The 12,305-nt window shown below is 32.9% G+C and overlaps 1 long non-coding RNA gene across 1 annotated transcript in view; it reads right to left on the bottom strand.

Annotated features, from left to right (window-relative positions):
- The window catches only part of LOC139356973 (uncharacterized), a 57,071-nt gene that overhangs the window by 21,273 nt on the left and 23,493 nt on the right, over window positions 1-12,305 (bottom strand). The window contains exon 2 of the long non-coding RNA XR_011609557.1: window positions 856-935. This is a non-coding gene — a long non-coding RNA (uncharacterized lncRNA). The remainder of the gene's footprint in view (window positions 1-855; window positions 936-12,305) is intronic.

Genomic DNA, 12,305 nt, shown 5'->3' with positions numbered 1-12,305 from the left:
AAAGCACATCTGAGCATATTATGGCCAAAACTCCTAAAAAGGGATAATGATAAAGGAAAAAATACTGAAAATCATCTAAAGGAAATAATTACATTAGCTTCAAATGAGCAGTCAAACACTAAGTTCTTCACAGAAGTGATACAAGCTAGAAAACAACAGAAAAACTGCTGAAAGATTTCTTTTTAATCCACCCTAGAATTATACATCCAGAGAAAATAACATTCCATGACAAAGATACAATACCTACATTTTAGCAAATGGCAATGAAGTTCAAGAGAATTATAATTACAATTTACTCTAAAACAGTTTAAAAGAAAAACAAATGCATTTATCTATGCATCAGAGAGGATGAATATGAGTAAAAATTGGTGAAATGTTAATATTTAGAAAATCTTAATAAAGGACATACAGAAACTTCTTATATTATTATTGCAACTTTTCTTTTAGTCTGAAATTATTTCAAAACCAAAAGGGTATTTTGTTTTTTTTTAAGTTTTATTTTAGGTTTGGGCGTACCTGTGAAGTCTTGTTACACAGGTAAACACATGTCATGGTGGTTTGTTGTGTATATATACACACATATATTATAGATACATATATATTATAATATATATAATTATATATATATTTTATATATATATATTTTATATATATAATTATATATATATTTTTTATATATATATATATATATATAATTTCATCACTCAGGTATTACACCCAGTACCCAACAAAAGACCCAGTGACTTTTCTGTACCTCTCCCTCCTTCCACTCTCCCTCCTCCCTCAAGTAGACCACAGTGTCTGTTGTTTCCTTCTTTGTGTTCAGAAGTACTCATCATTTAGCTCCCAACTTACAAGTGAAAATGTGTGATATTTGGTTTTCTCTTCCTGCATTAGTCTGCTAGGGATGACAGCCTCCAACTCCATCCATGTTCCTGCAAAAAACATGATCTCATTATTTTTTATGGCTGCATAATATTCTATTAGTGTATATGAACCACATTTTCATTATCCATTCTGTCCTTGATGGGCATTTAGGTTGATTTCATATCTCTGCTATTGTGAATAGTGTTGCAGTGAACATTCATGTGTGTGTGTCTTTATGGCAGAATGTTTTATATTCCTCTGCATATATACTCAGTAGTGGGATCACCAGGTCCAATGGTAGTTCTGCTTTTAGCTATTTGAGGAATTGTTATACTGCTTTCCACAATGGTTGAACTAATTTACACTCCATCAACAGTGTACAAGTGTTCCCTTTTCTCTGCAATCTCACCAGCATCTGTTGTTTTTTGACTTTTTAGTAATAGCCATTCTGACTGGTATGAGATGGCATCTCATTGTGGTTTTGATTTGCATATCTCTAATGATTCGTTATATTGAGTATATTTTCATATGCTTGTTGGCTGCATGTATGTCTTCTCGCAAAAAAAAGCGTTCATGTCCTTTGCCCACTTTTTAATGGGGTTGTTTTTCTCTTATAAATTTAAGTTCCTTGTAGATGCTAGATATTAGACCTTTGTCAAATGCATAGGTTGTAAATATTTTCTCCCATTCTGTAGGCTGTCTGCTTACACTGTTGATAGTTTCTTCTGCTGTGCAGAACCTCTAAAGTTTAATAGATTCCACTTGTCAATTTTTGCTTTTGTTGAGATTGCTTTTAATGTCTTTGTCATAAAATATTTTACCGTTCCTATATCTAGGATGGTAGTGCCTAGGTTGTCTTTCAGGGGTTTGTATAGTTTTGGGTTTTACATTTAAGTCTTTAATCCATCTTGAGTTGGTTTTTGTGTATGGTGTAAGGAAGGGATCCAACAGGTTGCAGTGAGCCAAGATCATGCCGTTGCATTCCAACCTGGCTAATAGAGTGAGACCCCATCTCAAAAAAACAAAAAAAAGAAAACAGAGAGAAAAGGGAGCATAGAACAGGTAAAGCAAGAGAAAACCAAATAGTAAAATGGTAGGTTTAAACATACTACTATGTTGTTACAGTAAGTATGTATGGATTAAATACCATGTACTTTTCATATCAAATTAAAAGTCAAAGATAGAAGGAACATAATAAAAGGTACATATGACAGATCCACAACTAGTAACATACTGAATGGGGAAAAACTGAAAGCATTTCCTCTAAGATCTGGAACACAACAAGGATGCTGTATTAGTCCATTTTCATACTGCCATGAAGAAATACCCAAGACTGGATAATTTTTAAAGAAAAAGAAGCTTAATGGACTCACAGTTCCACATGGCTGGGGAGACTTCACAATCATGGCAGAGGGTAAAGGAGGGCCAAAGGCACGTCTTACATGATGGCAGGCAAGAGCACGAGTGCAGGGAAACTACCCTTTATAAAACCATCATATCTTGTGAGACTTATTCACTATCACGAGAATAGCACAGGAAAAACCCACTCCCATGATTCAATTACCTCCCACCAGGTACCTCCTACGATATGTGGGGATTATGGAAGCTACAATTCAAGATGAGATTTGGGTGGGGACACAGCCAAACCATATCTGATGTCCACTGTCACCACAGTTATTCAACATAACACTGAAAGTCTTAGCTAGAACAATCAGACAAGAGAAAGAAATAGAGGGCATACAATTTGAAAGGAAGAAGTCAAATTATCCTTGTTTGCAGATGATATGATCTTATATTTGGAAAAACCTAAAGATTGCACAACTACTAGAACTGATAAACAAATTCAGTAAAGTTGCAGAATACAAAATTAACATACAAAAATCAGTAGCACTCCTATATGCCAACAGTGAACAACAGGAAAAATAAAAAAGTATCCCATTTACAATAGCCACACAAAAAAATTGTATACCTAAGGAATTAACCAAAGAAGTAAAAGATCTCTAGCATGAAAACTATAAAACACTGATGAAAGAAATTAAAGATGACACAAAAAAATGAGAAAATGTTCCATGTTTGTGGATTATAAGAATCAATATTGTTAAAATGTTCATACTACTCAAAGCAATCTACAGATGCAATGCAATCCTCATCAAAATACCAATGACATTCTTCACAGAAATAGAAAAAAAATCCTAAAATGTATAATGACAGAAAAAAAAAAAAAAGAATAGCCACAGCTATCCTAGTCAAAAAGAAAAAAACTGGGGAAATTACATGACCAAACTCCAAATTATACGGCAGAGCTATAGTCACCAAAACAGCATGGTAATGGCATAAAAACACATAGACAAATGTAATGAAATAGAGAACCCAGAAACAAATCCACACACCTACAGTGAACTCATTTTTGACAATGGTAATAAGAACATATACTGGGGAAAAGAAGATCTTTTCTATAAACGGTGCTGGGAAAACTGAATATTCATATGCAGAAGAATAAAACTAGACTCATATACAAAAAATCAAATCAAAATGGATTAGATCTAAATCTAAGATCTCAAAGTATGAAACTACTACAATAAAGCATTATGGAAAATCTCCAGGACATAGATATGGGCAACAATGTCTTCAACTCTATAGGGAAAAAAAATCTAATAATCCAATCAAAACTGGGCAAAAGATATGAATGGACATTTCTCAAAAGAAGATATGCAAATGGAAAACAGCCATATGAAAAGGTACTCAACATCAATGGTTATCAGAGAAATGTAATTCAAAACCACAATGAAGTATCTCACCACAGTTGAAATGGGGCTTATATCCAAAAGACAGACAATAGCAAATGCTAGCAAAGATCTAGAGAAAAAAAAAAACCCTTGTACCCTGTTGGTGGGAATTTAAATCAATACAACCACTATGGAAAACACTTTGGAGATTTCTCAAAAAGCTAAAAATTGAGCTGTCATATGACCCAGCAATCCTACATCTAGGTATACGCCCAGAAGAAAGGAAATCAGTTTATCAAAGAAATATCCACACTCCTATGTTTGTTGCAGCACTGTTTACAACAGCTAAGATTTGGAAGCAACGTAAGTGTGCATCAACAGATGAGTTGATAAAGAAAATGTGGTACATATACACAATGGACTACTACTATTCAGCCATAAAAAAGAATGAGATCCAGTCATTTGCAATGACATGGATGGAACTGGAGATCATTAGGTTGAGTGAAACAAGTCAGGCACAGACAGACAAAGACAGCATATTCTTACTTGTTTATGGGATCTAAAATTCAAAACAATTTAACTCATGGACATAGTTACCAGAGGCTTGGAAGCGTAGTGGGAGGGTTGGGGGTAGGGGGGCAGTGGAGATGATTAATGGGTACCAAAAAATAGAAAGGATGAATAGACCTACGATTTGATAGCACAACAGATTAACTATAGTCAGAATTAACTGTACATTTAAAATAACTTAAAGAGTGTAATTCGATTGTTTATAACTCAAAGAATTAAATTCTTGAGAAAACGGATACCCCATTCTCCATGATGCACTTCTTTCACATTACATGCCTGTATCAAAACATCCCATGTACCCCATAAGTATATACACTACTATGTACCCACAAAAATTAGATATAAAAAATTAAAATGTATATCTTGCTTATAAGAACCACAACTTAAATATAAAAACACGTAAGTAAAATGATAGAAAAATTATATAATGTGCAAAAACTAATCTTTATAAAACCTGTTACAGTCATACTATCATAAAAATATACTTTAAGGCAAGATACCAGATGTCAACAAGAAGGATTCCCATAATGATAAGAGGTAAAGAATGATTTTCATAATGGTAAGAACAGAAATACAACAATTTTACACTTGTATCTTCCTTATAGTATAGCTTTGAAATATGTAAAGTAATATTTAAAAGAACTAAAGAGAGAAATGGATGCATCCGTAATCATAGTGGGAAAATTTAAGACAGCTATCTCAGGAGTAGATAGAGTATGCAATAAAAATCTTAATGATACAAATTAATGATTTACTTTATTTTCATGAATACTTGAGCCAAAACAACAGAATAAACATTTTTCACAAGCACAGAAATACTTACCAAAATTTACCATAAGATGGGCCATAAAGCAAATCTCAACTAACATCAAAATATTTGAATCATTGAGGTAAATTAACCTAGAGATTGGTAACAAAAAAGATAATTTTAAAATCCCCAAGTACTTGGAAACTAACCAACTTAGGAGTCAAAGAAACAACTACAATGGAAATTAGAAAATATTTTAAATTATAACTAAAATATAATATAATCAATATTATGGAGCTAAGCTAAAACTATAATTATAGGAGGCATTTTAACCTAAAATGAATATTTTAAACAAAAATACCAACTGAAAAGCAATTATCTGAATGTCTATCTCAAGGAGTTAGAACACGACAGCAAATTAAATTCAAAGAAAAGTAGATGGGAAAAGTTATAAAGATAAGAGTAGAAACAGATGAAGTAAAAAATATGCACCACAGAGAAAATTAACAAATCCAAAATTTAATTTTTAAGAAAACTAATAAAATTATAACCCCTAACAAGTAAAGTAAGAAGAAGAAAAAAAAAAAGCACAAATTACCAATATCCCGCAAACAAAGGAGGATATCACTATAGACATTATGGACATTAAAAAGAAAAATTAGAAAATATTATAAATGTTTGCCAGTAAATTTGAAAATGCATATAAAAGTAATAAATTTCTAGATAACTACAACTTACAAAAGTAACACAAAAGAAATGGAAAATTAGAATATTGCTATACTAGACAAGAAATGGAATCTGTAATTGAAAGTTTACCACAACAAAAAAATCTCCAGACCTAGATGGCTTTACCAGTGAATTCCTCCAAACACTTAAAAAGATATAATATGAATTCTACATAACTTCTTCTAGATAATAGGAAATAAAGAACATTTCCCAATTCATTTTATAAAGCCAGCACTTCTGAAACCTGACAAATGCAATTCAGGAAGAAAATGTATAGGCCAATTTCTCTCATGAAAATAGGCAAAAATAATTCTAAACAAAATATTACAAAATAAAAACTAGTAGTATATAAAAGAAAAAACACGGTGATCAATTGAGATTTATTCAAAGAATGCAAGGTTAGTTTAACCATCCCAAATCAATCAGTATAATTTATCACTTCAATGAAGTAAAGGAGAAAAATCATATAATCACATACATACACAGGTAAAAGTATTTGATAAAGTTCAACATCTACTTACAATTTTTTGAAAAGCTCTTGGCAAACTAGAAATAGATAGAAACTTATCTAATCAAATAAAAGATATTTATTAAGAATCTATTGGGAACATAATATTTAATGCTGAAATTTGGAAGATTTCCTTCCCACCCCCACCCCAGAGATTAGGAATAAGACAAGAATAGATGCTATTATCATTTTCATTCAACATTATAAATCTTGCAATTGAAAACAATTAGAACACATATGTGTGCACATACATACACAAATATATTTATAATTTTAATATATGTTACAAGTATTTAAAAAAATAAATTTTTCATTTGAATAGATGATATAACTGCATACATAGAAAATTCAACAGAATGTTCAGATATCTATCAGAATTAATAAGGGAATTTAGCAATGAATCTGTATAAGATCAATATGTAAAAAAATAAATCTACCTCTATATGCTAACAATAAACTATGAAAATTTTTTAAATACCATTTTGTAAAGCACCTAAAACACAGGAATAAATTCAACAATATATATGCAAACCCTAAACACAAAAACATTATGAGGATAAATTAAAGAAGATCTATATAAGTAAAGAAAAATACCATGTTCATAGATTTGAAGACTCAATGCTGTTAAATTGTTGGTTCTCTCAAAATTGATACTTAGACTAAATGTTGTGTCAATCAAAATTCCAGAATGCTTTAAGGAGGAAGCAAGAAACAAGCTGATTTTTAAAATTTATGTAGAAATGGAAAAAAAAACAACTAAAGTCTTTACTTCAAGAATACTGAAGAAAAACAGAGCTGGAGAACTAACACTATCATTATTAAGACTACAGCCAGAAAGTTCCAGGAATTAAGATACAGTATTTGGAACATACATAGGCCAAAAGAACAGAAAAGAGTCCAAAAAAAACACCCACACATATACAGCCACTTCTGGGTTGTTTTGTTTTATTGTTTTGTTTCGTTTTTGTTTTTGTTGTGAGATGGGGTCTCTGTTGCCCATGCTGCAGTGCAGTGGTGCAGTCATACTTCACTGCAGCCCTGAATTCCTGGGCTCAAGTGATCCTCCTGTCTCAGTCTCCTGAGTAGCTAGGACTACACATGCACACCACCTCACCTGGCTTATTTTTTTTTTTTTTTTTTTTTTTTTTTTTTTGAGACGGAGTCTCGCTCTGTCACCCAGGCTGGAGTGTAGTGGCCAGATCTCAGCTCACTGCAAGCTCCGCCTCCCGGGTTCACGCCATTCTCCTGCCTCAGCCTCCCGAGTAGCTGGGACTACAGGAGCCCGCCACCTCGCCTGGCTAGTTTTTTGTATTTTTTACTAGAGACGGGGTTTCACTGTGTTAGCCAGGATGGTCTTGATCTCCTGACCTCGTGATCCGCCCGTCTCGGCCTCCCAAAGTGCTGGGATTACAGGCTTGAGTCACCGCGCCCGGCCAATTTTTTTACTTTTTGTAGAAATGTGATCCAGCTATGCTGCCCAGGCTGACCTTGAACACCTTGCCTCAAGCGATCCTCCTGCCTTGGTCTCTCGAGTAACTGAGATATCACGTAGGAGCCACTGTGCCCAAGTAGGGCCACTTTTTATAAGGAGACACTGTGGTATAGAAATAAGTGTTTTCTTAAATAATGGTGCTCTGTTTATTAGATACCTGTCTAGTAGTTAAATAATTGTTGATTCCATCTCACTTCATACACAAATATCCATTCTGGATAGACCATAGATCTAAATTTAAAACATCAGAGAATAAAACTTACACAAAACAAATTTTTTAAAATCCTGTGAACCTGTGATAAACAAAGATTTCTTAAGTAAGACATAAAAAGCACTAATCATAAAAAGATAAATAAATTAGACTACACAAAAATAGTAATTTTCTCTACATCCAAAGATACCATTACAAGAGTAAAATAATCAAGCAACAAAATGTGGCAAGAAATTTGCAATTGTGTATCTATCAGACTATTCAAATGCAGAATTTAGAAGAATTTCTACAAATCAGTAACAACCTACTATAACAACCTATTAGAACAGTTGACTCTGACAAAAAAAAAAAAGGGGGTCTGCAAATGGCTAGTAAACTCATGGAAATTTTCTCAACTTCATTTGCCTTCAGGGAAATGTATATTTGTCCAGGGAAATGTAACTGACAGTAGTCTTCAGGAAAATGTAAGTTAAAACCACAGTGTCATTTTACTATATACCAGAATAGCTAACAGTAAATGACAAGTGTTGGCAAGAATGAGAAGCAACCAGAACACATATATGCTGCTGATGAGGAAGGCAATTGGTACAACAATTTTGAAAAACCATTCAGTGATAATCTACAAAAATTAAACACAGGCATTCCTTATGGCCTAGCAATTCCACCTTCAGTTACATGTGCATAGATATTCAACAAAAGACATACAAGAATGCCTTATGTGAACATCATGAATGTTCATAGCAGCACTCTTCATAATAGCCAAAAATTGGAAACACAAATATCCATAATAAATAAATAAGATGGATTAATCATGTTACATTCATACAATGGAATATTAAACAGCAATGGAAATAAATAAATTACTGCCACAACAACAACATGGGAGAGTTTTACAAACATACTGTTAAGTGAAAGAAGCCAGCCAAAAGGGTGTCCATATTGTATAATTCCATTTACATAAAGTTAAGAATCAATAAAACTTAGAGATAGTGATAGAAGTCATGATATTGTTACCATTGATAAAGATAATGAGTGACCAGGAGAGAACAGGAGAAGGGTCTCTGAGGAGCTGGTAATCTTCTTTTCTTTATCTGGGTTACAGTGACACAGTGTATTCACTCCATGAAAAAATAGCAAGCTTAGGACTCAGTACTTTTCTATATGTGTGTTGTATTCAAAGATATAGTTTAAAAAAACAAAAGATAAATGTGTCCCCCTGAAGTCGGACAGTAAAGAAAGATAGACTCCTATTGCCGAGGGACAGGAAAAACAGGCCTACAATGCAATTTAATATTCACAAAAAGAACACCACCGTTTTTGGCTGCACAGAAAAAGTATTATGTTACAATCAAGGGGAAGAGAGTGCCTCTCTAAAGATTAATGGCGGTACACAAAAAGATTGCATTTAGATTAGGACATCAAAATGGCACAAAATTGAGTGCAAAGTTTTTTTCTTTTTAACGTTCAGAGGAAATAAGTTTTTGATAAAGGAAATAAAAGTATCAAAGTAATTTTTCTGTTGGGAGAAAATCATGTCAACGGAAGAAATAAATTTACCACAGATAAGAAAAGCATGGATTTATAACCATGAACAATCCTCCTTTTTTCTGTTTTCTCTCCAGTTCTACCAACCCCTAACAAGTACATCAGCATGTTGCTTCCATTTACCCCAAAACAACCAGCCTTTGAGAAGTTGAAAAACAAAAGTCTTCAATAAGCACAAGATTTGTTTGGTAACAATTTCTCAAAATGGCCCTTTTTTTTTTTTTTTTTTTTTTGAGACATTGTCTTGTTCTGTCATCCAGGCTGGAGTGCAGTGGTGCGATCTCAGCTCACTGCAACCTCCACATCCTGGGTTCAAGCAATTCTCTGCCTCAGTCTCCTGAGTATCTAGGATTACAGGCACTCACCACTGTGCCTGGCTAATTTTTGGATTTCTAGTAGAGTCGGGGTTTCGCCATCTTGGCCAGGCTGGTCTTGAACTCCTGACCTTGTGATCCACTCTCCTCGGCCTACCAAAGTGCTAGGATTACAGGTGTGAGCCACCACGCCCGGCCCCAAAATGGCCCTTCTTACCAAGACCATACTCATCAAGCAATTTTTTAGAAAACTGGTTAGAGAACAAGTAAAGAGTTTACATTCTTTTATCTTACAATATGACCTTATCTTCACATCGTGGAGGCAAATGTGTCTATACTCTTACACACTCACCTTTCATTGGCCACAGTATCTGTGTGCCTATGATTATGTTCATATCTCCTATTCTATCCTGAAAAAGAAAAGGAAAAAAGAAAAACAATAAAGTAAATAGAGTGGATTCACTTGGAAATGCCCATCTCTTCTTCACTCTGAACACTTTACAATAATAGCTTAAAATTTTTAAATGTCTTTATAAGACACAGCTGTAATAAAAAAAATGTACAAATATCTTTGTGGTTCTGATATGGAAAACAACTCATAATAATATAAAGTGGGTTGTAGCTCTAAGCATCCTATGCTCCAAGATAAAAAACAAGCGTTGGTCACTGAAAAGTCAGTTGCTGCAAGAGAGTAAGGACAAAAGCAACCCATGCACATAGGAGCCTACATTCAGGTTCAATGTTGAAAAATATGAGCTGGAACAAACCTATCTCTCTCCGTGAACAGAGGCTAAAATAAAAGACTGTTGAGCTTGGATAACAATAAAGAACAAAGTCTTCCAACGTTGGATGTGCAATATCCCCAAGTCAATATAAGACATCATTCTGAACTGGGAACTCTGAGAATCCAAAGCAAAGCAACTGCCAAATCACCAAGGATTACATCAGGAGAGAGAAGAAAATCTCCCACTTAAGATGATCTTGCAAGTCAAAATTTAAAGTCTTACAAAGACAGCTAACCCATTAAATGAAAGTCCACAAACTCACCAAAAAGAAGAGTTGATTTCTAAGGCGATGCAAACAATAAAGAAATGTGAAAGATTTTTAAAATAAGCATTTTAATATCCTCAAGCTGATAAAAGAAGGAAAATTTCTTATTTATCAAAACAGGGTATGGAACAAATATAGGTACATTTGAAACAAAACAGGTTGGTATGTTAAAATGTCAACTATAAATGCTGGAAATTACATATATATTTCTAGCATTTATGTATACATATTATATATCTAGCATTCACTTGTATATATAATTTCTAGCATTTAATTATATATATAATATATCAAGGAAAGAATTCAGATGACAAGATAAACTTTAGGCTGAATCCTGTTAAAGAACTAGTTATTGAACCACTACTCAGTAATTCATTCTTAAATCTTGGTTCCCCCAAATGTTTCTTCCTTGGACTCCTGGCCGTCTCACTTTACATGCTCTTCTTATCAATCATTTCTTCTTCAAAAGTCATTAAGGTTCTGCTGATGAGTTCCCAATATTTTATCTCTAGAAAAAGACCTCTACCCTAATATGTATTATATATAACATATATAATTACATATGTTATATATAATTATATATTAATATATAATTACATGTTGTATGTACTATATTATATATTCTAATATATTAATTATATATTAATCATATATAATTATATAATATATAATTTATATGTAATCTATTATATATTACATATATTATATGTTACATATATTACATATAATATATGAACATATATATTACATGTGTGTATATGTAATCTATATTATATAAATGTATACATAATAGATATTATATATGAATGTATCAGATATATAATGTATAAATATATATTATGTAATATATAATATAAATATATAATACATAAATATATCAGATAACATAACCAGTTGTCTCATGGACACATATATCTAGATGAATTTAGGTATCTCAAACTCAACACATTCCAAACAGCTCATTAACTTATTTCTCCCACTATAATCTATTTTGCTGTATATTCCCTATCTCAGCAATTGACTCATTGCCACTATTGTTTACTTATCCAAGTCAAGAGCCTGAGAGTCATCCTTGACTCCCTTCTCTCTACCACCACCTAAGACTAGCTGTCCTCATTGCTCCATCTTAATGTGAGCCCTCCCATCTTTCACTGGACCCCTTCAATTTCAGTAGCTCTTTAAGGGCCCCTTGCCTTGAGTTCATAATTCTTTTACCCACATCCTCTAGACAGTTGCTAGAGAAGAAATCTCTAAAAAAGTAAAAATATAACATTGATTGTGCTATTTTCCTTCATAAAACTATTCAGTGTCTCTCCATTCACCCAAAATAAATCAAAAGTAAAGACATAGTCAAATGAGGAAAGGTATCCTAAGAGTAAGAAAAGGTATGGCTCAACTTTGATCCTTAAGGGCACCTGAAAGGAACAAATCTTTTTTCTTTTGGAGCTGCACAGTTTCTGGCACATCATTAAATGTTGAACGAATAATTGTGTGAATGAATAAATGACTGAATATAGAATATGCTTAAAATTCAGACAGCTTTGCATT

The sequence above is a fragment of the Macaca nemestrina genome, chromosome 11 (genome assembly GCF_043159975.1).
Source record: "Macaca nemestrina isolate mMacNem1 chromosome 11, mMacNem.hap1, whole genome shotgun sequence".
In the NCBI taxonomy this organism is placed as follows: Eukaryota; Metazoa; Chordata; class Mammalia; order Primates; family Cercopithecidae; genus Macaca; species Macaca nemestrina.
This window is presented reverse-complemented; position numbering and strand designations above follow the sequence as displayed.